Source organism: Rhinoderma darwinii, chromosome 4 (assembly GCF_050947455.1).
Source record: "Rhinoderma darwinii isolate aRhiDar2 chromosome 4, aRhiDar2.hap1, whole genome shotgun sequence".
NCBI lineage: Eukaryota > Metazoa > Chordata > Amphibia > Anura > Rhinodermatidae > Rhinoderma > Rhinoderma darwinii.
Genome location: NC_134690.1, coordinates 321065200 through 321088022, shown reverse-complemented (window position 1 = coordinate 321088022; position 22823 = coordinate 321065200). Strand labels below are relative to the sequence as shown.

Below are 22823 nucleotides of genomic sequence, written 5' to 3'. Positions count from 1 at the left end.
TGCATATTGACAACATGGATGGCCTCCTTCCGTTGAGAAGCAAACTTGTTTATGCACTGTGTTGCCGGGGTGGATAACAAGTGAAAGCTGCCAAGTGGCAGCCAAAAGAAGAGAGGAGCCTGGGAAACATATGTATTGTTTCTTGTATGTGCTGTCTGTGTTTTTATCCCCCTTACGGGTGGTCTCCCTGGGCTAACACAGGACTGCGGCCATGGCGTGAGGAAAGGAGGAAGAGTTTGTCCCTTAGTACTCTGGTTTCTCTTCAGAACGCATAAATCTTTCGCCTTTTACTAAAGATTTCCGTGGAGAGGAGCAAAACTGAGTTTTGTAGCAATTTTTGCATGCTCCAGCTTGCTGGGGTTTTCTTGTTCAGGTTGAAAAGCAGAAAGAGTGTATTTCTGGCTCCAGTTGGCTTGAAAGTGGCTGAATTTGCATATTGACAACATGGATGGCCTCCTTCCGTTGAGAAGCAAACTTGTTTATGCACTGTGTTGCCAGGGTGGATAACAAGTGAAAGCTGCCAAGTGGCAGCCAAAAGAAGAGAGGAGCCTGGGAAACATATGTATTGTTTCTTGTATGTGCTGTCTGTGTTTTTATCCCCCTTACGGGTGGTCTCCCTGGGCTAACACAGGACTGCGGCCATGGCGTGAGGAAAGGAGGAAGAGTTTGTCCCTTAGTACTCTGGTTTCTCTTCAGAACGCATAAATCTTTCGCCTTTTACTAAAGATTTCCGTGGAGAGGAGCAAAACTGAGTTTTGTAGCAATTTTTGCATGCTCCAGCTTGCTGGGGTTTTCTTGTTCAGGTTGAAAAGCAGAAAGAGTGTATTTCTGGCTCCAGTTGGCTTGAAAGTGGCTGAATTTGCATATTGACAACATGGATGGCCTCCTTCCGTTGAGAAGCAAACTTGTTTATGCACTGTGTTGCCGGGGTGGATAACAAGTGAAAGCTGCCAAGTGGCAGCCAAAAGAAGAGAGGAGCCTGGGAAACATATGTATTGTTTCTTGTATGTGCTGTCTGTGTTTTTATCCCCCTTACGGGTGGTCTCCCTGGGCTAACACAGGACTGCGGCCATGGCGTGAGGAAAGGAGGAAGAGTTTGTCCCTTAGTACTCTGGTTTCTCTTCAGAACGCATAAATCTTTCGCCTTTTACTAAAGATTTCCGTGGAGAGGAGCAAAACTGAGTTTTGTAGCAATTTTTGCATGCTCCAGCTTGCTGGGGTTTTCTTGTTCAGGTTGAAAAGCAGAAAGAGTGTATTTCTGGCTCCAGTTGGCTTGAAAGTGGCTGAATTTGCATATTGACAACATGGATGGCCTCCTTCTGTTGAGAAGCAAACTTGTTTATGCACTGTGTTGCCGGGGTGGATAACAAGTGAAAGCTGCCAAGTGGCAGCCAAAAGAAGAGAGGAGCCTGGGAAACATATGTATTGTTTCTTGTATGTGCTGTCTGTGTTTTTATCCCCCTTACGGGTGGTCTCCCTGGGCTAACACAGGACTGCGGCCATGGCGTGAGGAAAGGAGGAAGAGTTTGTCCCTTAGTACTCTGGTTTCTCTTCAGAACGCATAAATCTTTCGCCTTTTACTAAAGATTTCCGTGGAGAGGAGCAAAACTGAGTTTTGTAGCAATTTTTGCATGCTCCAGCTTGCTGGGGTTTTCTTGTTCAGGTTGAAAAGCAGAAAGAGTGTATTTCTGGCTCCAGTTGGCTTGAAAGTGGCTGAATTTGCATATTGACAACATGGATGGCCTCCTTCCGTTGAGAAGCAAACTTGTTTATGCACTGTGTTGCCGGGGTGGATAACAAGTGAAAGCTGCCAAGTGGCAGCCAAAAGAAGAGAGGAGCCTGGGAAACATATGTATTGTTTCTTGTATGTGCTGTCTGTGTTTTTATCCCCCTTACGGGTGGTCTCCCTGGGCTAACACAGGACTGCGGCCATGGCATGAGGAAAGGAGGAAGAGTTTGTCCCTTAGTACTGTGGTTTCTCTTCAGAACGCATAAATCTTTCGCCTTTTACTAAAGATTTCCGTGGAGAGGAGCAAAACTGAGTTTTGTAGCAATTTTTGCATGCTCCAGCTTGCTGGGGTTTTCTTGTTCAGGTTGAAAAGCAGAAAGAGTGTATTTCTGGCTCCAGTTGGCTTGAAAGTGGCTGAATTTGCATATTGACAACATGGATGGCCTCCTTCCGTTGAGAAGCAAACTTGTTTATGCACTGTGTTGCCGGGGTGGATAACAAGTGAAAGCTGCCAAGTGGCAGCCATAAGAAGAGAGGAGCCTGGGAAACATATGTATTGTTTCTTGTATGTGCTGTCTGTGTTTTTATCCCCCTTACGGGTGGTCTCCCTGGGCTAACACAGGACTGCGGCCATGGCATGAGGAAAGGAGGAAGAGTTTGTCCCTTAGTACTCTGGTTTCTCTTCAGAACGCATAAATCTTTCGCCTTTTACTAAAGATTTCCGTGGAGAGGAGCAAAACTGAGTTTTGTAGCAATTTTTGTATGCTCCAGCTTGCTGGGGTTTTCTTGTTCAGGTTGAAAAGCAGAAAGAGTGTATTTCTGGCTCCAGTTGGCTTGAAAGTGGCTGAATTTGCATATTGACAACATGGATGGCCTCCTTCCGTTGAGAAGCAAACTTGTTTATGCACTGTGTTGCCGGGGTGGATAACAAGTGAAAGCTGCCAAGTGGCAGCCAAAAGAAGAGAGGAGCCTGGGAAACATATGTATTGTTTCTTGTATGTGCTGTCTGTGTTTTTATCCCCCTTACGGGTGGTCTCCCTGGGCTAACACAGGACTGCGGCCATGGCGTGAGGAAAGGAGGAAGAGTTTGTCCCTTAGTACTCTGGTTTCTCTTCAGAACGCATAAATCTTTTGCCTTTTACTAAAGATTTCCGTGGAGAGGAGCAAAACTGAGTTTTGTAGCAATTTTTGCATGCTCCAGCTTGCTGGGGTTTTCTTGTTCAGGTTGAAAAGCAGAAAGAGTGTATTTCTGGCTCCAGTTGGCTTGAAAGTGGCTGAATTTGCATATTGACAACATGGATGGCCTCCTTCTGTTGAGAAGCAAACTTGTTTATGCACTGTGTTGCCGGGGTGGATAACAAGTGAAAGCTGCCAAGTGGCAGCCAAAAGAAGAGAGGAGCCTGGGAAACATATGTATTGTTTCTTGTATGTGCTGTCTGTGTTTTTATCCCCCTTACGGGTGGTCTCCCTGGGCTAACACAGGACTGCGGCCATGGCGTGAGGAAAGGAGGAAGAGTTTGTCCCTTAGTACTCTGGTTTCTCTTCAGAACGCATAAATCTTTCGCCTTTTACTAAAGATTTCCGTGGAGAGGAGCAAAACTGAGTTTTGTAGCAATTTTTGCATGCTCCAGCTTGCTGGGGTTTTCTTGTTCAGGTTGAAAAGCAGAAAGAGTGTATTTCTGGCTCCAGTTGGCTTGAAAGTGGCTGAATTTGCATATTGACAACATGGATGGCCTCCTTCCGTTGAGAAGCAAACTTGTTTATGCACTGTGTTGCCGGGGTGGATAACAAGTGGTGGCAGCCAAAAGAAGAGAGGAGCCTGGGAAACATATGTATTGTTTCTTGTATGTGCTGTCTGTGTTTTTATCCCCCTTACGGGTGGTCTCCCTGGGCTAACACAGGACTGTGGCCATGGCGTGAGGAAAGGAGGAAGAGTTTGTCCCTTAGTACTCTGGTTTCTCTTCAGAACGCATAAATCTTTCGCCTTTTACTAAAGATTTCCGTGGAGAGGAGCAAAACTGAGTTTTGTAGCAATTTTTGCATGCTCCAGCTTGCTGGGGTTTTCTTGTTCAGGTTGAAAAGCAGAAAGAGTGTATTTCTGGCTCCAGTTGGCTTGAAAGTGGCTGAATTTGCATATTGACAACATGGATGGCCTCCTTCCGTTGAGAAGCAAACTTGTTTATGCACTGTGTTGCCGGGGTGGATAACAAGTGAAAGCTGCCAAGTGGCAGCCAAAAGAAGAGAGGAGCCTGGGAAACATATGTATTGTTTCTTGTATGTGCTGTCTGTGTTTTTATCCCCCTTACGGGTGGTCTCCCTGGGCTAACACAGGACTGCGGCCATGGCGTGAGGAAAGGAGGAAGAGTTTGTCCTTTAGTACTCTGGTTTCTCTTCAGAACGCATAAATCTTTCGCCTTTTACTAAAGATTTCCGTGGAGAGGAGCAAAACTGAGTTTTGTAGCAATTTTTGCATGCTCCAGCTTGCTGGGGTTTTCTTGTTCAGGTTGAAAAGCAGAAAGAGTGTATTTCTGGCTCCAGTTGGCTTGAAAGTGGCTGAATTTGCATATTGACAACATGGATGGCCTCCTTCCGTTGAGAAGCAAACTTGTTTATGCACTGTGTTGCCGGGGTGGATAACAAGTGGTGGCAGCCAAAAGAAGAGAGGAGCCTGGGAAACATATGTATTGTTTCTTGTATGTGCTGTCTGTGTTTTTATCCCCCTTACGGGTGGTCTCCCTGGGCTAACACAGGACTGCGGCCATGGCGTGAGGAAAGGAGGAAGAGTTTGTCCCTTAGTACTCTGGTTTCTCTTCAGAACGCATAAATCTTTCGCCTTTTACTAAAGATTTCCGTGGAGAGGAGCAAAACTGAGTTTTGTAGCAATTTTTGCATGCTCCAGCTTGCTGGGGTTTTCTTGTTCAGGTTGAAAAGCAGAAAGAGTGTATTTCTGGCTCCAGTTGGCTTGAAAGTGGCTGAATTTGCATATTGACAACATGGATGGCCTCCTTCCGTTGAGAAGCAAACTTGTTTATGCACTGTGTTGCCGGGGTGGATAACAAGTGAAAGCTGCCAAGTGGCAGCCAAAAGAAGAGAGGAGCCTGGGAAACATATGTATTGTTTCTTGTATGTGCTGTCTGTGTTTTTATCCCCCTTACGGGTGGTCTCCCTGGGCTAACACAGGACTGCGGCCATGGCGTGAGGAAAGGAGGAAGAGTTTGTCCCTTAGTACTCTGGTTTCTCTTCAGAACACATAAATCTTTTGCCTTTTACTAAAGATTTCTGTGGAGAGGAGCAAAACTGAGTTTTGTAGCAATTTTTGCATGCTCCAGCTTGCTGGGGTTTTCTTGTTCAGGTTGAAAAGCAGAAAGAGTGTATTTCTGGCTCCAGTTGGCTTGAAAGTGGCTGAATTTGCATATTGACAACATGGATGGCCTCCTTCCGTTGAGAAGCAAACTTGTTTATGCACTGTGTTGCCGGGGTGGATAACAAGTGAAAGCTGCCAAGTGGCAGCCAAAAGAAGAGAGGAGCCTGGGAAACATATGTATTGTTTCTTGTATGTGCTGTCTGTGTTTTTATCCCCCTTACGGGTGGTCTCCCTGGGCTAACACAGGACTGCGGCCATGGCGTGAGGAAAGGAGGAAGAGTTTGTCCCTTAGTACTCTGGTTTCTCTTCAGAACGCATAAATCTTTCGCCTTTTACTAAAGATTTCCGTGGAGAGGAGCAAAACTGAGTTTTGTAGCAATTTTTGCATGCTCCAGCTTGCTGGGGTTTTCTTGTTCAGGTTGAAAAGCAGAAAGAGTGTATTTCTGGCTCCAGTTGGCTTGAAAGTGGCTGAATTTGCATATTGACAACATGGATGGCCTCCTTCCGTTGAGAAGCAAACTTGTTTATGCACTGTGTTGCCGGGGTGGATAACAAGTGAAAGCTGCCAAGTGGCAGCCAAAAGAAGAGAGGAGCCTGGGAAACATATGTATTGTTTCTTGTATGTGCTGTCTGTGTTTTTATCCCCCTTACGGGTGGTCTCCCTGGGCTAACACAGGACTGCGGCCATGGCATGAGGAAAGGAGGAAGAGTTTGTCCCTTAGTACTCTGGTTTCTCTTCAGAACGCATAAATCTTTCGCCTTTTACTAAAGATTTCCGTGGAGAGGAGCAAAACTGAGTTTTGTAGCAATTTTTGCATGCTCCAGCTTGCTGGGGTTTTCTTGTTCAGGTTGAAAAGCAGAAAGAGTGTATTTCTGGCTCCAGTTGGCTTGAAAGTGGCTGAATTTGCATATTGACAACATGGATGGCCTCCTTCCGTTGAGAAGCAAACTTGTTTATGCACTGTGTTGCCGGGGTGGATAACAAGTGGTGGCAGCCAAAAGAAGAGAGGAGCCTGGGAAACATATGTATTGTTTCTTGTATGTGCTGTCTGTGTTTTTATCCCCCTTACGGGTGGTCTCCCTGGGCTAACACAGGACTGCGGCCATGGCGTGAGGAAAGGAGGAAGAGTTTGTCCCTTAGTACTCTGGTTTCTTTTCAAAACGCATAAATCTTTCGCCTTTTACTAAAGATTTCCGTGGAGAGGAGCAAAACTGAGTTTTGTAGCAATTTTTGCATGCTCCAGCTTGCTGGGGTTTTCTTGTTCAGGTTGAAAAGCAGAAAGAGTGTATTTCTGGCTCCAGTTGGCTTGAAAGTGGCTGAATTTGCATATTGACAACATGGATGGCCTCCTTCCGTTGAGAAGCAAACTTGTTTATGCACTGTGTTGCCGGGGTGGATAACAAGTGAAAGCTGCCAAGTGGCAGCCAAAAGAAGAGAGGAGCCTGGGAAACATATGTATTGTTTCTTGTATGTGCTGTCTGTGTTTTTATCCCCCTTACGGGTGGTCTCCCTGGGCTAACACAGGACTGCGGCCATGGCGTGAGGAAAGGAGGAAGAGTTTGTCCCTTAGTACTCTGGTTTCTCTTCAGAACGCATAAATCTTTCGCCTTTTACTAAAGATTTCCGTGGAGAGGAGCAAAACTGAGTTTTGTAGCAATTTTTGCATGCTCCAGCTTGCTGGGGTTTTCTTGTTCAGGTTGAAAAGCAGAAAGAGTGTATTTCTGGCTCCAGTTGGCTTGAAAGTGGCTGAATTTGCATATTGACAACATGGATGGCCTCCTTCCGTTGAGAAGCAAACTTGTTTATGCACTGTGTTGCCGGGGTGGATAACAAGTGAAAGCTGCCAAGTGGCAGCCAAAAGAAGAGAGGAGCCTGGGAAACATATGTATTGTTTCTTGTATGTGCTGTCTGTGTTTTTATCCCCCTTACGGGTGGTCTCCCTTGGCTAACACAGGACTGCGGCCATGGCATGAGGAAGAGTTTGTCCCTTAGTACTCTGGTTTCTCTTCAGAACGCATAAATCTTTCGCCTTTTACTAAAGATTTCCGTGGAGAGGAGCAAAACTGAGTTTTGTAGCAATTTTTGCATGCTCCAGCTTGCTGGGGTTTTCTTGTTCAGGTTGAAAAGCAGAAAGAGTGTATTTCTGGCTCCAGTTGGCTTGAAAGTGGCTGAATTTGCATATTGACAACATGGATGGCCTCCTTCCGTTGAGAAGCAAACTTGTTTATGCACTGTGTTGCCGGGGTGGATAACAAGTGAAAGCTGCCAAGTGGCAGCCAAAAGAAGAGAGGAGCCTGGGAAACATATGTATTGTTTCTTGTATGTGCTGTCTGTGTTTTTATCCCCCTTACGGGTGGTCTCCCTGGGCTAACACAGGACTGCGGCCATGGCGTGAGGAAAGGAGGAAGAGTTTGTCCCTTAGTACTCTGGTTTCTCTTCAGAACGCATAAATCTTTCGCCTTTTACTAAAGATTTCCGTGGAGAGGAGCAAAACTGAGTTTTGTAGCAATTTTTGCATGCTCCAGCTTGCTGGGGTTTTCTTGTTCAGGTTGAAAAGCAGAAAGAGTGTATTTCTGGCTCCAGTTGGCTTGAAAGTGGCTGAATTTGCATATTGACAACATGGATGGCCTCCTTCCGTTGAGAAGCAAACTTGTTTATGCACTGTGTTGCCGGGGTGGATAACAAGTGAAAGCTGCCAAGTGGCAGCCAAAAGAAGAGAGGAGCCTGGGAAACATATGTATTGTTTCTTGTATGTGCTGTCTGTGTTTTTATCCCCCTTACGGGTGGTCTCCCTGGGCTAACACAGGACTGCGGCCATGGCGTGAGGAAAGGAGGAAGAGTTTGTCCCTTAGTACTCTGGTTTCTCTTCAGAACGCATAAATCTTTCGCCTTTTACTAAAGATTTCCGTGGAGAGGAGCAAAACTGAGTTTTGTAGCAATTTTTGCATGCTCCAGCTTGCTGGGGTTTTCTTGTTCAGGTTGAAAAGCAGAAAGAGTGTATTTCTGGCTCCAGTTGGCTTGAAAGTGGCTGAATTTGCATATTGACAACATGGATGGCCTCCTTCCGTTGAGAAGCAAACTTGTTTATGCACTGTGTTGCCGGGGTGGATAACAAGTGAAAGCTGCCAAGTGGCAGCCAAAAGAAGAGAGGAGCCTGGGAAACATATGTATTGTTTCTTGTATGTGCTGTCTGTGTTTTTATCCCCCTTACGGGTGGTCTCCCTGGGCTAACACAGGACTGCGGCCATGGCATGAGGAAAGGAGGAAGAGTTTGTCCCTTAGTACTCTGGTTTCTCTTCAGAACGCATAAATCTTTCGCCTTTTACTAAAGATTTCCGTGGAGAGGAGCAAAACTGAGTTTTGTAGCAATTTTTGCATGCTCCAGCTTGCTGGGGTTTTCTTGTTCAGGTTGAAAAGCAGAAAGAGTGTATTTCTGGCTCCAGTTGGCTTGAAAGTGGCTGAATTTGCATATTGACAACATGGTTGGCCTCCTTCCGTTGAGAAGCAAACTTGTTTATGCACTGTGTTGCCGGGGTGGATAACAAGTGAAAGCTGCCAAGTGGCAGCCAAAAGAAGAGAGGAGCCTGGGAAACATATGTATTGTTTCTTGTATGTGCTGTCTGTGTTTTTATCCCCCTTACGGGTGGTCTCCCTGGGCTAACACAGGACTGCGGCCATGGCGTGAGGAAAGGAGGAAGAGTTTGTCCCTTAGTACTCTGGTTTCTCTTCAGAACGCATAAATCTTTCGCCTTTTACTAAAGATTTCCGTGGAGAGGAGCAAAACTGAGTTTTGTAGCAATTTTTGCATGCTCCAGCTTGCTGGGGTTTTCTTGTTCAGGTTGAAAAGCAGAAAGAGTGTATTTCTGGCTCCAGTTGGCTTGAAAGTGGCTGAATTTGCATATTGACAACATGGATGGCCTCCTTCCGTTGAGAAGCAAACTTGTTTATGCACTGTGTTGCCGGGGTGGATAACAAGTGAAAGCTGCCAAGTGGCAGCCAAAAGAAGAGAGGAGCCTGGGAAACATATGTATTGTTTCTTGTATGTGCTGTCTGTGTTTTTATCCCCCTTACGGGTGGTCTCCCTGGGCTAACACAGGACTGCGGCCATGGCGTGAGGAAAGGAGGAAGAGTTTGTCCCTTAGTACTCTGGTTTCTCTTCAGAACGCATAAATCTTTCGCCTTTTACTAAAGATTTCCGTGGAGAGGAGCAAAACTGAGTTTTGTAGCAATTTTTGCATGCTCCAGCTTGCTGGGGTTTTCTTGTTCAGGTTGAAAAGCAGAAAGAGTGTATTTCTGGCTCCAGTTGGCTTGAAAGTGGCTGAATTTGCATATTGACAACATGGATGGCCTCCTTCCGTTGAGAAGCAAACTTGTTTATGCACTGTGTTGCCGGGGTGGATAACAAGTGAAAGCTGCCAAGTGGCAGCCAAAAGAAGAGAGGAGCCTGGGAAACATATGTATTGTTTCTTGTATGTGCTGTCTGTGTTTTTATCCCCCTTACGGGTGGTCTCCCTGGGCTAACACAGGACTGCGGCCATGGCGTGAGGAAAGGAGGAAGAGTTTGTCCCTTAGTACTCTGGTTTCTCTTCAGAACGCATAAATCTTTCGCCTTTTACTAAAGATTTCCGTGGAGAGGAGCAAAACTGAGTTTTGTAGCAATTTTTGCATGCTCCAGCTTGCTGGGGTTTTCTTGTTCAGGTTGAAAAGCAGAAAGAGTGTATTTCTGGCTCCAGTTGGCTTGAAAGTGGCTGAATTTGCATATTGACAACATGGATGGCCTCCTTCCGTTGAGAGGCAAACTTGTTTATGCACTGTGTTGCCGGGGTGGATAACAAGTGAAAGCTGCCAAGTGGCAGCCAAAAGAAGAGAGGAGCCTGGGAAACATATGTATTGTTTCTTGTATGTGCTGTCTGTGTTTTTATCCCCCTTACGGGTGGTCTCCCTGGGCTAACACAGGACTGCGGCCATGGCGTGAGGAAAGGAGGAAGAGTTTGTCCCTTAGTACTCTGGTTTCTTTTCAGAACGCATAAATCTTTCGCCTTTTACTAAAGATTTCCGTGGAGAGGAGCAAAACTGAGTTTTGTAGCAATTTTTGCATGCTCCAGCTTGCTGGGGTTTTCTTGTTCAGGTTGAAAAGCAGAAAGAGTGTATTTCTGGCTCCAGTTGGCTTGAAAGTGGCTGAATTTGCATATTGACAACATGGATGGCCTCCTTCCGTTGAGAAGCAAACTTGTTTATGCACTGTGTTGCCGGGGTGGATAACAAGTGAAAGCTGCCAAGTGGCAGCCAAAAGAAGAGAGGAGCCTGGGAAACATATGTATTGTTTCTTGTATGTGCTGTCTGTGTTTTTATCCCCCTTACGGGTGGTCTCCCTGGGCTAACACAGGACCTCGGCCATGGCGTGAGGAAAGGAGGAAGAGTTTGTCCCTTAGTACTCTGGTTTCTCTTCAGAACGCATAAATCTTTTGCCTTTTACTAAAGATTTCCGTGGAGAGGAGCAAAACTGAGTTTTGTAGCAATTTTTGCATGCTCCAGCTTGCTGGGGTTTTCTTGTTCAGGTTGAAAAGCAGAAAGAGTGTATTTCTGGCTCCAGTTGGCTTGAAAGTGGCTGAATTTGCATATTGACAACATGGATGGCCTCCTTCCGTTGAGAAGCAAACTTGTTTATGCACTGTGTTGCCGGGGTGGATAACAAGTGAAAGCTGCCAAGTGGCAGCCAAAAGAAGAGAGGAGCCTGGGAAACATATGTATTGTTTCTTGTATGTGCTGTCTGTGTTTTTATCCCCCTTACGGGTGGTCTCCCTGGGCTAACACAGGACTGCGGCCATGGCGTGAGGAAAGGAGGAAGAGTTTGTCCCTTAGTACTCTGGTTTCTCTTGAGAACGCATAAATCTTTCGCCTTTTACTAAAGATTTCCGTGGAGAGGAGCAAAACTGAGTTTTGTAGCAATTTTTGCATGCTCCAGCTTGCTGGGGTTTTCTTGTTCAGGTTGAAAAGCAGAAAGAGTGTATTTCTGGCTCCAGTTGGCTTGAAAGTGGCTGAATTTGCATATTGACAACATGGATGGCCTCCTTCCGTTGAGAAGCAAACTTGTTTATGCACTGTGTTGCCGGGGTGGATAACAAGTGAAAGCTGCCAAGTGGCAGCCAAAAGAAGAGAGGAGCCGGGGAAACATATGTATTGTTTCTTGTATGTGCTGTCTGTGTTTTTATCCCCCTTACGGGTGGTCTCCCTGGGCTAACACAGGACTGCGGCCATGGCGTGAGGAAAGGAGGAAGAGTTTGTCCCTTAGTACTCTGGTTTCTCTTCAGAACGCATAAATCTTTCGCCTTTTACTAAAGATTTCTGTGGAGAGGAGCAAAACTGAGTTTTGTAGCAATTTTTGCATGCTCCAGCTTGCTGGGGTTTTCTTGTTCAGGTTGAAAAGCAGAAAGAGTGTATTTCTGGCTCCAGTTGGCTTGAAAGTGGCTGAATTTGCATATTGACAACATGGATGGCCTCCTTCCGTTGAGAAGCAAACTTGTTTATGCACTGTGTTGCCGGGGTGGATAACAAGTGAAAGCTGCCAAGTGGCAGCCAAAAGAAGAGAGGAGCCTGGGAAACATATGTATTGTTTCTTGTATGTGCTGTCTGTGTTTTTATCCCCCTTACGGGTGGTCTCCCTGGGCTAACACAGGACTGCGGCCATGGCGTGAGGAAAGGAGGAAGAGTTTGTCCCTTAGTACTCTGGTTTCTCTTCAGAACGCATAAATCTTTCGCCTTTTACTAAAGATTTCCGTGGAGAGGAGCAAAACTGAGTTTTGTAGCAATTTTTGCATGCTCCAGCTTGCTGGGGTTTTCTTGTTCAGGTTGAAAAGCAGAAAGAGTGTATTTCTGGCTCCAGTTGGCTTGAAAGTGGCTGAATTTGCATATTGACAACATGGATGGCCTCCTTCCGTTGAGAAGCAAACTTGTTTATGCACTGTGTTGCCGGGGTGGATAACAAGTGAAAGCTGCCAAGTGGCAGCCAAAAGAAGAGAGGAGCCTGGGAAACATATGTATTGTTTCTTGTATGTGCTGTCTGTGTTTTTATCCCCCTTACGGGTGGTCTCCCTGGGCTAACACAGGACCTCGGCCATGGCGTGAGGAAAGGAGGAAGAGTTTGTCCCTTAGTACTCTGGTTTCTCTTCAGAACGCATAAATCTTTTGCCTTTTACTAAAGATTTCCGTGGAGAGGAGCAAAACTGAGTTTTGTAGCAATTTTTGCATGCTCCAGCTTGCTGGGGTTTTCTTGTTCAGGTTGAAAAGCAGAAAGAGTGTATTTCTGGCTCCAGTTGGCTTGAAAGTGGCTGAATTTGCATATTGACAACATGGATGGCCTCCTTCCGTTGAGAAGCAAACTTGTTTATGCACTGTGTTGCCGGGGTGGATAACAAGTGAAAGCTGCCAAGTGGCAGCCAAAAGAAGAGAGGAGCCTGGGAAACATATGTATTGTTTCTTGTATGTGCTGTCTGTGTTTTTATCCCCCTTACGGGTGGTCTCCCTGGGCTAACACAGGACTGCGGCCATGGCGTGAGGAAAGGAGGAAGAGTTTGTCCCTTAGTACTCTGGTTTCTCTTGAGAACGCATAAATCTTTCGCCTTTTACTAAAGATTTCCGTGGAGAGGAGCAAAACTGAGTTTTGTAGCAATTTTTGCATGCTCCAGCTTGCTGGGGTTTTCTTGTTCAGGTTGAAAAGCAGAAAGAGTGTATTTCTGGCTCCAGTTGGCTTGAAAGTGGCTGAATTTGCATATTGACAACATGGATGGCCTCCTTCCGTTGAGAAGCAAACTTGTTTATGCACTGTGTTGCCGGGGTGGATAACAAGTGAAAGCTGCCAAGTGGCAGCCAAAAGAAGAGAGGAGCCGGGGAAACATATGTATTGTTTCTTGTATGTGCTGTCTGTGTTTTTATCCCCCTTACGGGTGGTCTCCCTGGGCTAACACAGGACTGCGGCCATGGCGTGAGGAAAGGAGGAAGAGTTTGTCCCTTAGTACTCTGGTTTCTCTTCAGAACGCATAAATCTTTCGCCTTTTACTAAAGATTTCTGTGGAGAGGAGCAAAACTGAGTTTTGTAGCAATTTTTGCATGCTCCAGCTTGCTGGGGTTTTCTTGTTCAGGTTGAAAAGCAGAAAGAGTGTATTTCTGGCTCCAGTTGGCTTGAAAGTGGCTGAATTTGCATATTGACAACATGGATGGCCTCCTTCCGTTGAGAAGCAAACTTGTTTATGCACTGTGTTGCCGGGGTGGATAACAAGTGAAAGCTGCCAAGTGGCAGCCAAAAGAAGAGAGGAGCCTGGGAAACATATGTATTGTTTCTTGTATGTGCTGTCTGTGTTTTTATCCCCCTTACGGGTGGTCTCCCTGGGCTAACACAGGACTGCGGCCATGGCGTGAGGAAAGGAGGAAGAGTTTGTCCCTTAGTACTCTGGTTTCTCTTCAGAACGCATAAATCTTTCGCCTTTTACTAAAGATTTCCGTGGAGAGGAGCAAAACTGAGTTTTGTAGCAATTTTTGCATGCTCCAGCTTGCTGGGGTTTTCTTGTTCAGGTTGAAAAGCAGAAAGAGTGTATTTCTGGCTCCAGTTGGCTTGAAAGTGGCTGAATTTGCATATTGACAACATGGATGGCCTCCTTCCGTTGAGAAGCAAACTTGTTTATGCACTGTGTTGCCGGGGTGGATAACAAGTGAAAGCTGCCAAGTGGCAGCCAAAAGAAGAGAGGAGCCGGGGAAACATATGTATTGTTTCTTGTATGTGCTGTCTGTGTTTTTATCCCCCTTACGGGTGGTCTCCCTGGGCTAACACAGGACTGCGGCCATGGCGTGAGGAAAGGAGGAAGAGTTTGTCCCTTAGTACTCTGGTTTCTCTTCAGAACGCATAAATCTTTCGCCTTTTACTAAAGATTTCCGTGGAGAGGAGCAAAACTGAGTTTTGTAGCAATTTTTGCATGCTCCAGCTTGCTGGGGTTTTCTTGTTCAGGTTGAAAAGCAGAAAGAGTGTATTTCTGGCTCCAGTTGGCTTGAAAGTGGCTGAATTTGCATATTGACAACATGGATGGCCTCCTTCCGTTGAGAAGCAAACTTGTTTATGCACTGTGTTGCCGGGGTGGATAACAAGTGAAAGCTGCCAAGTGGCAGCCAAAAGAAGAGAGGAGCCTGGGAAACATATGTATTGTTTCTTGTATGTGCTGTCTGTGTTTTTATCCCCCTTACGGGTGGTCTCCCTGGGCTAACACAGGACTGCGGCCATGGCGTGAGGAAAGGAGGAAGAGTTTGTCCCTTAGTACTCTGGTTTCTCTTCAGAACGCATAAATCTTTCGCCTTTTACTAAAGATTTCCGTGGAGAGGAGCAAAACTGAGTTTTGTAGCAATTTTTGCATGCTCTCCAGCTTGCTGGGGTTTTCTTGTTCAGGTTGAAAAGCAGAAAGTGTATTTCTGGCTCCAGTTGGCTTGAAAGTGGCTGAATTTGCATATTGACAACATGGATGGCCTCCTTCCGTTGAGAAGCAAACTTGTTTATGCACTGTGTTGCCGGGGTGGATAACAAGTGAAAGCTGCCAAGTGGCAGCCAAAAGAAGAGAGGAGCCTGGGAAACATATGTATTGTTTCTTGTATGTGCTGTCTGTGTTTTTATCCCCCTTACGGGTGGTCTCCCTGGGCTAACACAGGGCTGCGGCCATGGCGTGAGGAAAGGAGGAAGAGTTTGTCCCTTAGTACTCTGGTTTCTCTTCAGAACGCATAAATCTTTCGCCTTTTACTAAAGATTTCCGTGGAGAGGAGCAAAACTGAGTTTTGTAGCAATTTTTGCATGCTCCAGCTTGCTGGGGTTTTCTTGTTCAGGTTGAAAAGCAGAAAGAGTGTATTTCTGGCTCCAGTTGGCTTGAAAGTGGCTGAATTTGCATATTGACAACATGGATGGCCTCCTTCCGTTGAGAAGCAAACTTGTTTATGCACTGTGTTGCCGGGGTGGATAACAAGTGAAAGCTGCCAAGTGGCAGCCAAAAGAAGAGAGGAGCCTGGGAAACATATGTATTGTTTCTTGTATGTGCTGTCTGTGTTTTTATCCCCCTTACGGGTGGTCTCCCTGGGCTAACACAGGACTGCGGCCATGGCGTGAGGAAAGGAGGAAGAGTTTGTCCCTTAGTACTCTGGTTTCTCTTCAGAACGCATAAATCTTTCGCCTTTTACTAAAGATTTCCGTGGAGAGGAGCAAAACTGAGTTTTGTAGCAATTTTTGCATGCTCCAGCTTGCTGGGGTTTTCTTGTTCAGGTTGAAAAGCAGAAAGAGTGTATTTCTGGCTCCAGTTGGCTTGAAAGTGGCTGAATTTGCATATTGACAACATGGATGGCCTCCTTCCGTTGAGAAGCAAACTTGTTTATGCACTGTGTTGCCGGGGTGGATAACAAGTGAAAGCTGCCAAGTGGCAGCCAAAAGAAGAGAGGAGCCTGGGAAACATATGTATTGTTTCTTGTATGTGCTGTCTGTGTTTTTATCCCCCTTACGGGTGGTCTCCCTGGGCTAACACAGGACTGCGGCCATGGCGTGAGGAAAGGAGGAAGAGTTTGTCCCTTAGTACTCTGGTTTCTCTTCAGAACGCATAAATCTTTCGCCTTTTACTAAAGATTTCCGTGGAGAGGAGCAAAACTGAGTTTTGTAGCAATTTTTGCATGCTCCAGCTTGCTGGGGTTTTCTTGTTCAGGTTGAAAAGCAGAAAGAGTGTATTTCTGGCTCCAGTTGGCTTGAAAGTGGCTGAATTTGCATATTGACAACATGGATGGCCTCCTTCCGTTGAGAAGCAAACTTGTTTATGCACTGTGTTGCCGGGGTGGATAACAAGTGAAAGCTGCCAAGTGGCAGCCAAAAGAAGAGAGGAGCCTGGGAAACATATGTATTGTTTCTTGTATGTGCTGTCTGTGTTTTTATCCCCCTTACGGGTGGTCTCCCTGGGCTAACACAGGACTGCGGCCATGGCGTGAGGAAAGGAGGAAGAGTTTGTCCCTTAGTACTCTGGTTTCTCTTCAGAACGCATAAATCTTTCGCCTTTTACTAAAGATTTCCGTGGAGAGGAGCAAAACTGAGTTTTGTAGCAATTTTTGCATGCTCCAGCTTGCTGGGGTTTTCTTGTTCAGGTTGAAAAGCAGAAAGAGTGTATTTCTGGCTCCAGTTGGCTTGAAAGTGGCTGAATTTGCATATTGACAACATGGATGGCCTCCTTCCGTTGAGAAGCAAACTTGTTTATGCACTGTGTTGCCGGGGTGGATAACAAGTGAAAGCTGCCAAGTGGCAGCCAAAAGAAGAGAGGAGCCTGGGAAACATATGTATTGTTTCTTGTATGTGCTGTCTGTGTTTTTATCCCCCTTACGGGTGGTCTCCCTGGGCTAACACAGGACTGCGGCCATGGCGTGAGGAAAGGAGGAAGAGTTTGTCCCTTAGTACTCTGGTTTCTCTTCAGAACGCATAAATCTTTCGCCTTTTACTAAAGATTTCCGTGGAGAGGAGCAAAACTGAGTTTTGTAGCAATTTTTGCATGCTCCAGCTTGCTGGGGTTTTCTTGTTCAGGTTGAAAAGCAGAAAGAGTGTATTTCTGGCTCCAGTTGGCTTGAAAGTGGCTGAATTTGCATATTGACAACATGGATGGCCTCCTTCCGTTGAGAAGCAAACTTGTTTATGCACTGTGTTGCCGGGGTGGATAACAAGTGAAAGCTGCCAAGTGGCAGCCAAAAGAAGAGAGGAGCCTGGGAAACATATGTATTGTTTCTTGTATGTGCTGTCTGTGTTTTTATCCCCCTTACGGGTGGTCTCCCTGGGCTAACACAGGACTGCGGCCATGGCGTGAGGAAAGGAGGAAGAGTTTGTCCCTTAGTACTCTGGTTTCTCTTCAGAACGCATAAATCTTTCGCCTTTTACTAAAGATTTCCGTGGAGAGGAGCAAAACTGAGTTTTGTAGCAATTTTTGCATGCTCCAGCTTGCTGGGGTTTTCTTGTTCAGGTTGAAAAGCAGAAAGAGTGTATTTCTGGCTCCAGTTGGCTTGAAAGTGGCTGAATTTGCATATTGACAACATGGATGGCCTCATTCCGTTGAGAAGCAAACTTGTTTATGCACTGTGTTGCCGGGGTGGATAACAAGTGAAAGCTGCCAAGTGGCAGCCAAAAGAAGAGAGGAGCCTGGGAAACATATGTATTGTTTCTTGTATGTGCTGTCTGTGTTTTTATCCCCCTTACGGGTGGTCTCCCTGGGCTAACACAGGACTGCGGCCATGGCGTGAGGAAAGGAGGAAGAGTTTGTCCCTTAGTACTCTGGTTTCTCTTCAGAACGCATAAATCTTTCGCCTTTTACTAAAGATTTCCGTGGAGAGGAGCAAAACTGAGTTTTGTAGCAATTTTTGCATGCTCCAGCTTGCTGGGGTTTTCTTGTTCAGGTTGAAAAGCAGAAAGAGTGTATTTCTGGCTCCAGTTGGCTTGAAAGTGGCTGAATTTGCATATTGACAACATGGATGGCCTCCTTCCGTTGAGAAGCAAACTTGTTTATGCACTGTGTTGCCGGGGTGGATAACAAGTGAAAGCTGCCAAGTGGCAGCCAAAAGAAGAGAGGAGCCTGGGAAACATATGTATTGTTTCTTGTATGTGCTGTCTGTGTTTTTATCCCCCTTACGGGTGGTCTCCCTGGGCTAACACAGGACTGCGGCCATGGCGTGAGGAAAGGAGGAAGAGTTTGTCCCTTAGTACTCTGGTTTCTCTTCAGAACGCATAAATCTTTCGCCTTTTACTAAAGATTTCCGTGGAGAGGAGCAAAACTGAGTTTTGTAGCAATTTTTGCATGCTCCAGCTTGCTGGGGTTTTCTTGTTCAGGTTGAAAAGCAGAAAGAGTGTATTTCTGGCTCCAGTTGGCTTGAAAGTGGCTGAATTTGCATATTGACAACATGGATGGCCTCCTTCCGTTGAGAAGCAAACTTGTTTATGCACTGTGTTGCCGGGGTGGATAACAAGTGAAAGCTGCCAAGTGGCAGCCAAAAGAAGAGAGGAGCCTGGGAAACATATGTATTGTTTCTTGTATGTGCTGTCTGTGTTTTTATCCCCCTTACGGGTGGTCTCCCTGGGCTAACACAGGACTGCGGCCATGGCGTGAGGAAAGGAGGAAGAGTTTGTCCCTTAGTACTCTGGTTTCTCTTCAGAACGCATAAATCTTTCGCCTTTTACTAAAGATTTCCGTGGAGAGGAGCAAAACTGAGTTTTGTAGCAATTTTTGCATGCTCCAGCTTGCTGGGGTTTTCTTGTTCAGGTTGAAAAGCAGAAAGAGTGTATTTCTGGCTCCAGTTGGCTTGAAAGTGGCTGAATTTGCATATTGACAACATGGATGGCCTCCTTCCGTTGAGAAGCAAACTTGTTTATGCACTGTGTTGCCGGGGTGGATAACAAGTGAAAGCTGCCAAGTGGCAGCCAAAAGAAGAGAGGAGCCTGGGAAACATATGTATTGTTTCTTGTATGTGCTGTCTGTGTTTTTATCCCCCTTACGGGTGGTCTCCCTGGGCTAACACAGGACTGCGGCCATGGCGTGAGGAAAGGAGGAAGAGTTTGTCCCTTAGTACTCTGGTTTCTCTTCAGAACGCATCAATCTTTCGCCTTTTACTAAAGATTTCCGTGGAGAGGAGCAAAACTGAGTTTTGTAGCAATTTTTGCATGCTCCAGCTTGCTGGGGTTTTCTTGTTCAGGTTGAAAAGCAGAAAGAGTGTATTTCTGGCTCCAGTTGGCTTGAAAGTGGCTGAATTTGCATATTGACAACATGGATGGCCTCCTTCCGTTGAGAAGCAAACTTGTTTATGCACTGTGTTGCCGGGGTGGATAACAAGTGAAAGCTGCCAAGTGGCAGCCAAAAGAAGAGAGGAGCCTGGGAAACATATGTATTGTTTCTTGTATGTGCTGTCTGTGTTTTTATCCCCCTTACGGGTGGTCTCCCTGGGCTAACACAGGACTGCAGCCATGGCGTGAGGAAAGGAGGAAGAGTTTGTCCCTTAGTACTCTGGTTTCTCTTCAGAACGCATAAATCTTTCGCCTTTTACTAAAGATTTCCGTGGAGAGGAGCAAAACTGAGTTTTGTAGCAATTTTTGCATGCTCCAGCTTGCTGGGGTTTTCTTGTTCAGGTTGAAAAGCAGAAAGAGTGTATTTCTGGCTCCAGTTGGCTTGAAAGTGGCTGAATTTGCATATTGACAACATGGATGGCCTCCTTCCGTTGAGAAGCAAACTTGTTTATGCACTGTGTTGCCGGGGTGGATAACAAGTGAAAGCTGCCAAGTGGCAGCCAAAAGAAGAGAGGAGCCTGGGAAACATATGTATTGTTTCTTGTATGTGCTGTCTGTGTTTTTATCCCCCTTACGGGTGGTCTCCCTGGGCTAACACAGGACTGCGGCCATGGCGTGAGGAAAGGAGGAAGAGTTTGTCCCTTAGTACTCTGGTTTCTCTTCAGAACGCATAAATCTTTCGCCTTTTACTAAAGATTTCCGTGGAGAGGAGCAAAACTGAGTTTTGTAGCAATTTTTGCATGCTCCAGCTTGCTGGGGTTTTCTTGTTCAGGTTGAAAAGCAGAAAGAGTGTATTTCTGGCTCCAGTTGGCTTGAAAGTGGCTGAATTTGCATATTGACAACATGGATGGCCTCCTTCCGTTGAGAAGCAAACTTGTTTATGCACTGTGTTGCCGGGGTGGATAACAAGTGAAAGCTGCCAAGTGGCAGCCAAAAGAAGAGAGGAGCCTGGGAAACATATGTATTGTTTCTTGTATGTGCTGTCTGTGTTTTTATCCCCCTTACGGGTGGTCTCCCTGGGCTAACACAGGACTGCGGCCATGGCGTGAGGAAAGGAGGAAGAGTTTGTCCCTTAGTACTCTGGTTTCTCTTCAGAACGCATAAATCTTTCGCCTTTTACTAAAGATTTCCGTGGAGAGGAGCAAAACTGAGTTTTGTAGCAATTTTTGCATGCTCCAGCTTGCTGGGGTTTTCTTGTTCAGGTTGAAAAGCAGAAAGAGTGTATTTCTGGCTCCAGTTGGCTTGAAAGTGGCTGAATTTGCATATTGACAACATGGATGGCCTCCTTCCGTTGAGAAGCAAACTTGTTTATGCACTGTGTTGCCGGGGTGGATAACAAGTGAAAGCTGCTAAGTGGCAGCCAAAAGAAGAGAGGAGCCTGGGAAACATATGTATTGTTTCTTGTATTTGCTGTCTGTGTTTTTATCCCCCTTACGGGTGGTCTCCCTGGGCTAACACAGGACTGCGGCCATGGCGTGAGGAAAGGAGGAAGAGTTTGTCCCTTAGTACTCTGGTTTCTCTTCAGAACGCATAAATCTTTCGCCTTTTACTAAAGATTTCCGTGGAGAGGAGCAAAACTGAGTTTTGTAGCAATTTTTGCATGCTCCAGCTTGCTGGGGTTTTCTTGTTCAGGTTGAAAAGCAGAAAGAGTGTATTTCTGGCTCCAGTTGGCTTGAAAGTGGCTGAATTTGCATATTGACAACATGGATGGCCTCCTTCTGTTGAGAAGCAAACTTGTTTATGCACTGTGTTGCCGGGGTGGATAACAAGTGAAAGCTGCCAAGTGGCAGCCAAAAGAAGAGAGGAGCCTGGGAAACATATGTATTGTTTCTTGTGTGTGCTGTCTGTGTTTTTATCCCCCTTACGGGTGGTCTCCCTGGGCTAACACAGGACTGCGGCCATGGCGTGAGGAAAGGAGGAAGAGTTTGTCCCTTAGTACTCTGGTTTCTCTTCAGAACGCATAAATCTTTCGCCTTTTATTAAAGATTTCCGTGGAGAGGAGCAAAACTGAGTTTTGTAGCAATTTTTGCATGCTCCAGCTTGCTGGGGTTTTCTTGTTCAGGTTGAAAAGCAGAAAGAGTGTATTTCTGGCTCCAGTTGGCTTGAAAGTGGCTGAATTTGCATATTGACAACATGGATGGCCTCCTTCCGTTGAGAAGCAAACTTGTTTATGCACTGTGTTGCCGGGGTGGATAACAAGTGAAAGCTGCCAAGTGGCAGCCAAAAGAAGAGAGGAGCCTGGGAAACATATGTATTGTTTCTTGTATGTGCTGTCTGTGTTTTTATCCCCCTTACGGGTGGTCTCCCTGGGCTAACACAGGACTGCGGCCATGGCGTGAGGAAAGGAGGAAGAGTTTGTCCCTTAGTACTCTGGTTTCTCTTCAGAACGCATAAATCTTTCGCCTTTTACTAAAGATTTCCGTGGAGAGGAGCAAAACTGAGTTTTGTAGCAATTTTTGCATGCTCCAGCTTGCTGGGGTTTTCTTGTTCAGGTTGAAAAGCAGAAAGAGTGTATTTCTGGCTCCAGTTGGCTTGAAAGTGGCTGAATTTGCATATTGACAACATGGATGGCCTCCTTCCGTTGAGAAGCAAACTTGTTTATGCACTGTGTTGCCGGGGTGGATAACAAGTGAAAGCTGCCAAGTGGCAGCCAAAAGAAGAGAGGAGCCTGGGAAACATATGTATTGTTTCTTGTATGTGCTGTCTGTGTTTTTATCCCCCTTACGGGTGGTCTCCCTGGGCTAACACAGGACTGCGGCCATGGCGTGAGGAAAGGAGGAAGAGTTTGTCCCTTAGTACTCTGGTTTCTCTTCAGAACGCATAAATCTTTCGCCTTTTACTAAAGATTTCCGTGGAGAGGAGCAAAACTGAGTTTTGTAGCTATTTTTGCATGCTCCAGCTTGCTGGGGTTTTCTTGTTCAGGTTGAAAAGCAGAAAGAGTGTATTTCTGGCTCCAGTTGGCTTGAAAGTGGCTGAATTTGCATATTGACAACATGGATGGCCTCCTTCCGTTGAGAAGCAAACTTGTTTATGCACTGTGTTGCCGGGGTGGATAACAAGTGAAAGCTGCCAAGTGGCAGCCAAAAGAAGAGAGGAGCCTGGGAAACATATGTATTGTTTCTTGTATGTGCTGTCTGTGTTTTTATCCCCCTTACGGGTGGTCTCCCTGGGCTAACACAGGACTGCGGCCATGGCGTGAGGAAAGGAGGAAGAGTTTGTCCCTTAGTACTCTGGTTTCTCTTCAGAACGCATAAATCTTTCGCCTTTTACTAAAGATTTCCGTGGAGAGGAGCAAAACTGAGTTTTGTAGCAATTTTTGCATGCTCCAGCTTGCTGGGGTTTTCTTGTTCAGGTTGAAAAGCAGAAAGAGTGTATTTCTGGCTCCAGTTGGCTTGAAAGTGGCTGAATTTGCATATTGACAACATGGATGGCCTCCTTCCGTTGAGAAGCAAACTTGTTTATGCACTGTGTTGCCGGGGTGGATAACAAGTGAAAGCTGCCAAGTGGCAGCCAAAAGAAGAGAGGAGCCTGGGAAACATATGTATTGTTTCTTGTATGTGCTGTCTGTGTTTTTATCCCCCTTACGGGTGGTCTCCCTGGGCTAACACAGGACTGCGGCCATGGCGTGAGGAAAGGAGGAAGAGTTTGTCCCTTAGTACTCTGGTTTCTCTTCAGAACGCATAAATCTTTCGCCTTTTACTAAAGATTTCCGTGGAGAGGAGCAAAACTGAGTTTTGTAGCAATTTTTGCATGCTCCAGCTTGCTGGGGTTTTCTTGTTCAGGTTGAAAAGCAGAGAGTGTATTTCTGGCTCCAGTTGGCTTGAAAGTGGCTGAATTTGCATATTGACAACATGGATGGCCTCCTTCCGTTGAGAAGCAAACTTGTTTATGCACTGTGTTGCCGGGGTGGATA

General features: G+C 46.0%; 53 non-coding genes across 53 annotated transcripts; all 53 read left to right on the top strand.

Annotated features, from left to right (window-relative positions):
• Window positions 1-246: 246 nt before the first annotated feature.
• Window positions 247-362, top strand: LOC142646425 (U5 spliceosomal RNA). Its single transcript, XR_012847362.1, has one exon. It is a non-coding gene; the product is annotated as a U5 spliceosomal RNA (small nuclear RNA).
• A 314-nt stretch (window positions 363-676) lies between these two features.
• LOC142761575 (U5 spliceosomal RNA) lies at window positions 677-792 on the top strand. Its single transcript, XR_012847361.1, has one exon. It is a non-coding gene; the product is annotated as a U5 spliceosomal RNA (small nuclear RNA).
• Window positions 793-1106: 314 nt separating this feature from the next.
• On the top strand, window positions 1107-1222 carry LOC142761574 (U5 spliceosomal RNA). The gene has a single exon (XR_012883751.1). It is a non-coding gene; the product is annotated as a U5 spliceosomal RNA (small nuclear RNA).
• A 314-nt stretch (window positions 1223-1536) lies between these two features.
• LOC142761573 (U5 spliceosomal RNA) lies at window positions 1537-1652 on the top strand. Its single transcript, XR_012883750.1, has one exon. It is a non-coding gene; the product is annotated as a U5 spliceosomal RNA (small nuclear RNA).
• Window positions 1653-1966: 314 nt separating this feature from the next.
• Window positions 1967-2082, top strand: LOC142646532 (U5 spliceosomal RNA). The gene has a single exon (XR_012847465.1). It is a non-coding gene; the product is annotated as a U5 spliceosomal RNA (small nuclear RNA).
• Window positions 2083-2396: 314 nt separating this feature from the next.
• Window positions 2397-2512, top strand: LOC142761479 (U5 spliceosomal RNA). The gene has a single exon (XR_012883661.1). It is a non-coding gene; the product is annotated as a U5 spliceosomal RNA (small nuclear RNA).
• Window positions 2513-2826: 314 nt separating this feature from the next.
• On the top strand, window positions 2827-2942 carry LOC142646486 (U5 spliceosomal RNA). Its single transcript, XR_012847421.1, has one exon. It is a non-coding gene; the product is annotated as a U5 spliceosomal RNA (small nuclear RNA).
• Window positions 2943-3256: 314 nt separating this feature from the next.
• On the top strand, window positions 3257-3372 carry LOC142761572 (U5 spliceosomal RNA). Its single transcript, XR_012883749.1, has one exon. It is a non-coding gene; the product is annotated as a U5 spliceosomal RNA (small nuclear RNA).
• Window positions 3373-3675: 303 nt separating this feature from the next.
• On the top strand, window positions 3676-3791 carry LOC142761571 (U5 spliceosomal RNA). Its single transcript, XR_012883748.1, has one exon. It is a non-coding gene; the product is annotated as a U5 spliceosomal RNA (small nuclear RNA).
• Window positions 3792-4105: 314 nt separating this feature from the next.
• On the top strand, window positions 4106-4221 carry LOC142761570 (U5 spliceosomal RNA). Its single transcript, XR_012883747.1, has one exon. It is a non-coding gene; the product is annotated as a U5 spliceosomal RNA (small nuclear RNA).
• A 303-nt stretch (window positions 4222-4524) lies between these two features.
• LOC142761569 (U5 spliceosomal RNA) lies at window positions 4525-4640 on the top strand. Its single transcript, XR_012883746.1, has one exon. It is a non-coding gene; the product is annotated as a U5 spliceosomal RNA (small nuclear RNA).
• A 314-nt stretch (window positions 4641-4954) lies between these two features.
• On the top strand, window positions 4955-5070 carry LOC142646539 (U5 spliceosomal RNA). Its single transcript, XR_012847471.1, has one exon. It is a non-coding gene; the product is annotated as a U5 spliceosomal RNA (small nuclear RNA).
• A 314-nt stretch (window positions 5071-5384) lies between these two features.
• LOC142761568 (U5 spliceosomal RNA) lies at window positions 5385-5500 on the top strand. Its single transcript, XR_012883745.1, has one exon. It is a non-coding gene; the product is annotated as a U5 spliceosomal RNA (small nuclear RNA).
• Window positions 5501-5814: 314 nt separating this feature from the next.
• On the top strand, window positions 5815-5930 carry LOC142761567 (U5 spliceosomal RNA). Its single transcript, XR_012883744.1, has one exon. It is a non-coding gene; the product is annotated as a U5 spliceosomal RNA (small nuclear RNA).
• A 303-nt stretch (window positions 5931-6233) lies between these two features.
• Window positions 6234-6349, top strand: LOC142646493 (U5 spliceosomal RNA). Its single transcript, XR_012847427.1, has one exon. It is a non-coding gene; the product is annotated as a U5 spliceosomal RNA (small nuclear RNA).
• A 314-nt stretch (window positions 6350-6663) lies between these two features.
• LOC142761566 (U5 spliceosomal RNA) lies at window positions 6664-6779 on the top strand. Its single transcript, XR_012883743.1, has one exon. It is a non-coding gene; the product is annotated as a U5 spliceosomal RNA (small nuclear RNA).
• A 306-nt stretch (window positions 6780-7085) lies between these two features.
• Window positions 7086-7201, top strand: LOC142761565 (U5 spliceosomal RNA). Its single transcript, XR_012883742.1, has one exon. It is a non-coding gene; the product is annotated as a U5 spliceosomal RNA (small nuclear RNA).
• Window positions 7202-7515: 314 nt separating this feature from the next.
• LOC142761564 (U5 spliceosomal RNA) lies at window positions 7516-7631 on the top strand. The gene has a single exon (XR_012883741.1). It is a non-coding gene; the product is annotated as a U5 spliceosomal RNA (small nuclear RNA).
• Window positions 7632-7945: 314 nt separating this feature from the next.
• Window positions 7946-8061, top strand: LOC142761563 (U5 spliceosomal RNA). Its single transcript, XR_012883740.1, has one exon. It is a non-coding gene; the product is annotated as a U5 spliceosomal RNA (small nuclear RNA).
• A 314-nt stretch (window positions 8062-8375) lies between these two features.
• On the top strand, window positions 8376-8491 carry LOC142761562 (U5 spliceosomal RNA). The gene has a single exon (XR_012883739.1). It is a non-coding gene; the product is annotated as a U5 spliceosomal RNA (small nuclear RNA).
• Window positions 8492-8805: 314 nt separating this feature from the next.
• LOC142761561 (U5 spliceosomal RNA) lies at window positions 8806-8921 on the top strand. Its single transcript, XR_012883738.1, has one exon. It is a non-coding gene; the product is annotated as a U5 spliceosomal RNA (small nuclear RNA).
• A 314-nt stretch (window positions 8922-9235) lies between these two features.
• LOC142761560 (U5 spliceosomal RNA) lies at window positions 9236-9351 on the top strand. The gene has a single exon (XR_012883737.1). It is a non-coding gene; the product is annotated as a U5 spliceosomal RNA (small nuclear RNA).
• A 314-nt stretch (window positions 9352-9665) lies between these two features.
• LOC142761559 (U5 spliceosomal RNA) lies at window positions 9666-9781 on the top strand. Its single transcript, XR_012883736.1, has one exon. It is a non-coding gene; the product is annotated as a U5 spliceosomal RNA (small nuclear RNA).
• A 314-nt stretch (window positions 9782-10095) lies between these two features.
• Window positions 10096-10211, top strand: LOC142646495 (U5 spliceosomal RNA). Its single transcript, XR_012847429.1, has one exon. It is a non-coding gene; the product is annotated as a U5 spliceosomal RNA (small nuclear RNA).
• A 314-nt stretch (window positions 10212-10525) lies between these two features.
• LOC142646484 (U5 spliceosomal RNA) lies at window positions 10526-10641 on the top strand. The gene has a single exon (XR_012847419.1). It is a non-coding gene; the product is annotated as a U5 spliceosomal RNA (small nuclear RNA).
• Window positions 10642-10955: 314 nt separating this feature from the next.
• Window positions 10956-11071, top strand: LOC142646537 (U5 spliceosomal RNA). The gene has a single exon (XR_012847470.1). It is a non-coding gene; the product is annotated as a U5 spliceosomal RNA (small nuclear RNA).
• A 314-nt stretch (window positions 11072-11385) lies between these two features.
• Window positions 11386-11501, top strand: LOC142646516 (U5 spliceosomal RNA). Its single transcript, XR_012847449.1, has one exon. It is a non-coding gene; the product is annotated as a U5 spliceosomal RNA (small nuclear RNA).
• A 314-nt stretch (window positions 11502-11815) lies between these two features.
• On the top strand, window positions 11816-11931 carry LOC142761558 (U5 spliceosomal RNA). Its single transcript, XR_012883735.1, has one exon. It is a non-coding gene; the product is annotated as a U5 spliceosomal RNA (small nuclear RNA).
• A 314-nt stretch (window positions 11932-12245) lies between these two features.
• LOC142646483 (U5 spliceosomal RNA) lies at window positions 12246-12361 on the top strand. Its single transcript, XR_012847418.1, has one exon. It is a non-coding gene; the product is annotated as a U5 spliceosomal RNA (small nuclear RNA).
• A 314-nt stretch (window positions 12362-12675) lies between these two features.
• Window positions 12676-12791, top strand: LOC142646536 (U5 spliceosomal RNA). Its single transcript, XR_012847469.1, has one exon. It is a non-coding gene; the product is annotated as a U5 spliceosomal RNA (small nuclear RNA).
• Window positions 12792-13105: 314 nt separating this feature from the next.
• On the top strand, window positions 13106-13221 carry LOC142646515 (U5 spliceosomal RNA). Its single transcript, XR_012847448.1, has one exon. It is a non-coding gene; the product is annotated as a U5 spliceosomal RNA (small nuclear RNA).
• Window positions 13222-13535: 314 nt separating this feature from the next.
• LOC142761557 (U5 spliceosomal RNA) lies at window positions 13536-13651 on the top strand. Its single transcript, XR_012883734.1, has one exon. It is a non-coding gene; the product is annotated as a U5 spliceosomal RNA (small nuclear RNA).
• Window positions 13652-13965: 314 nt separating this feature from the next.
• LOC142761556 (U5 spliceosomal RNA) lies at window positions 13966-14081 on the top strand. The gene has a single exon (XR_012883733.1). It is a non-coding gene; the product is annotated as a U5 spliceosomal RNA (small nuclear RNA).
• A 314-nt stretch (window positions 14082-14395) lies between these two features.
• LOC142646517 (U5 spliceosomal RNA) lies at window positions 14396-14512 on the top strand. Its single transcript, XR_012847450.1, has one exon. It is a non-coding gene; the product is annotated as a U5 spliceosomal RNA (small nuclear RNA).
• Window positions 14513-14825: 313 nt separating this feature from the next.
• On the top strand, window positions 14826-14941 carry LOC142761555 (U5 spliceosomal RNA). The gene has a single exon (XR_012883732.1). It is a non-coding gene; the product is annotated as a U5 spliceosomal RNA (small nuclear RNA).
• Window positions 14942-15255: 314 nt separating this feature from the next.
• Window positions 15256-15371, top strand: LOC142761554 (U5 spliceosomal RNA). The gene has a single exon (XR_012883731.1). It is a non-coding gene; the product is annotated as a U5 spliceosomal RNA (small nuclear RNA).
• A 314-nt stretch (window positions 15372-15685) lies between these two features.
• On the top strand, window positions 15686-15801 carry LOC142761552 (U5 spliceosomal RNA). The gene has a single exon (XR_012883730.1). It is a non-coding gene; the product is annotated as a U5 spliceosomal RNA (small nuclear RNA).
• A 314-nt stretch (window positions 15802-16115) lies between these two features.
• LOC142761551 (U5 spliceosomal RNA) lies at window positions 16116-16231 on the top strand. Its single transcript, XR_012883729.1, has one exon. It is a non-coding gene; the product is annotated as a U5 spliceosomal RNA (small nuclear RNA).
• A 314-nt stretch (window positions 16232-16545) lies between these two features.
• On the top strand, window positions 16546-16661 carry LOC142761549 (U5 spliceosomal RNA). Its single transcript, XR_012883728.1, has one exon. It is a non-coding gene; the product is annotated as a U5 spliceosomal RNA (small nuclear RNA).
• A 314-nt stretch (window positions 16662-16975) lies between these two features.
• On the top strand, window positions 16976-17091 carry LOC142761548 (U5 spliceosomal RNA). The gene has a single exon (XR_012883727.1). It is a non-coding gene; the product is annotated as a U5 spliceosomal RNA (small nuclear RNA).
• A 314-nt stretch (window positions 17092-17405) lies between these two features.
• LOC142761547 (U5 spliceosomal RNA) lies at window positions 17406-17521 on the top strand. The gene has a single exon (XR_012883726.1). It is a non-coding gene; the product is annotated as a U5 spliceosomal RNA (small nuclear RNA).
• A 314-nt stretch (window positions 17522-17835) lies between these two features.
• Window positions 17836-17951, top strand: LOC142761546 (U5 spliceosomal RNA). Its single transcript, XR_012883725.1, has one exon. It is a non-coding gene; the product is annotated as a U5 spliceosomal RNA (small nuclear RNA).
• A 314-nt stretch (window positions 17952-18265) lies between these two features.
• LOC142761545 (U5 spliceosomal RNA) lies at window positions 18266-18381 on the top strand. The gene has a single exon (XR_012883724.1). It is a non-coding gene; the product is annotated as a U5 spliceosomal RNA (small nuclear RNA).
• Window positions 18382-18695: 314 nt separating this feature from the next.
• Window positions 18696-18811, top strand: LOC142646528 (U5 spliceosomal RNA). The gene has a single exon (XR_012847461.1). It is a non-coding gene; the product is annotated as a U5 spliceosomal RNA (small nuclear RNA).
• A 314-nt stretch (window positions 18812-19125) lies between these two features.
• LOC142761544 (U5 spliceosomal RNA) lies at window positions 19126-19241 on the top strand. The gene has a single exon (XR_012883723.1). It is a non-coding gene; the product is annotated as a U5 spliceosomal RNA (small nuclear RNA).
• Window positions 19242-19555: 314 nt separating this feature from the next.
• LOC142761543 (U5 spliceosomal RNA) lies at window positions 19556-19671 on the top strand. Its single transcript, XR_012883722.1, has one exon. It is a non-coding gene; the product is annotated as a U5 spliceosomal RNA (small nuclear RNA).
• Window positions 19672-19985: 314 nt separating this feature from the next.
• On the top strand, window positions 19986-20101 carry LOC142761542 (U5 spliceosomal RNA). Its single transcript, XR_012883721.1, has one exon. It is a non-coding gene; the product is annotated as a U5 spliceosomal RNA (small nuclear RNA).
• Window positions 20102-20415: 314 nt separating this feature from the next.
• On the top strand, window positions 20416-20531 carry LOC142761541 (U5 spliceosomal RNA). Its single transcript, XR_012883720.1, has one exon. It is a non-coding gene; the product is annotated as a U5 spliceosomal RNA (small nuclear RNA).
• Window positions 20532-20845: 314 nt separating this feature from the next.
• Window positions 20846-20961, top strand: LOC142646525 (U5 spliceosomal RNA). Its single transcript, XR_012847458.1, has one exon. It is a non-coding gene; the product is annotated as a U5 spliceosomal RNA (small nuclear RNA).
• A 314-nt stretch (window positions 20962-21275) lies between these two features.
• Window positions 21276-21391, top strand: LOC142761540 (U5 spliceosomal RNA). The gene has a single exon (XR_012883719.1). It is a non-coding gene; the product is annotated as a U5 spliceosomal RNA (small nuclear RNA).
• Window positions 21392-21705: 314 nt separating this feature from the next.
• Window positions 21706-21821, top strand: LOC142646507 (U5 spliceosomal RNA). The gene has a single exon (XR_012847441.1). It is a non-coding gene; the product is annotated as a U5 spliceosomal RNA (small nuclear RNA).
• A 314-nt stretch (window positions 21822-22135) lies between these two features.
• On the top strand, window positions 22136-22251 carry LOC142761539 (U5 spliceosomal RNA). The gene has a single exon (XR_012883718.1). It is a non-coding gene; the product is annotated as a U5 spliceosomal RNA (small nuclear RNA).
• Window positions 22252-22565: 314 nt separating this feature from the next.
• Window positions 22566-22681, top strand: LOC142761538 (U5 spliceosomal RNA). Its single transcript, XR_012883717.1, has one exon. It is a non-coding gene; the product is annotated as a U5 spliceosomal RNA (small nuclear RNA).
• Window positions 22682-22823: the final 142 nt, after the last annotated feature.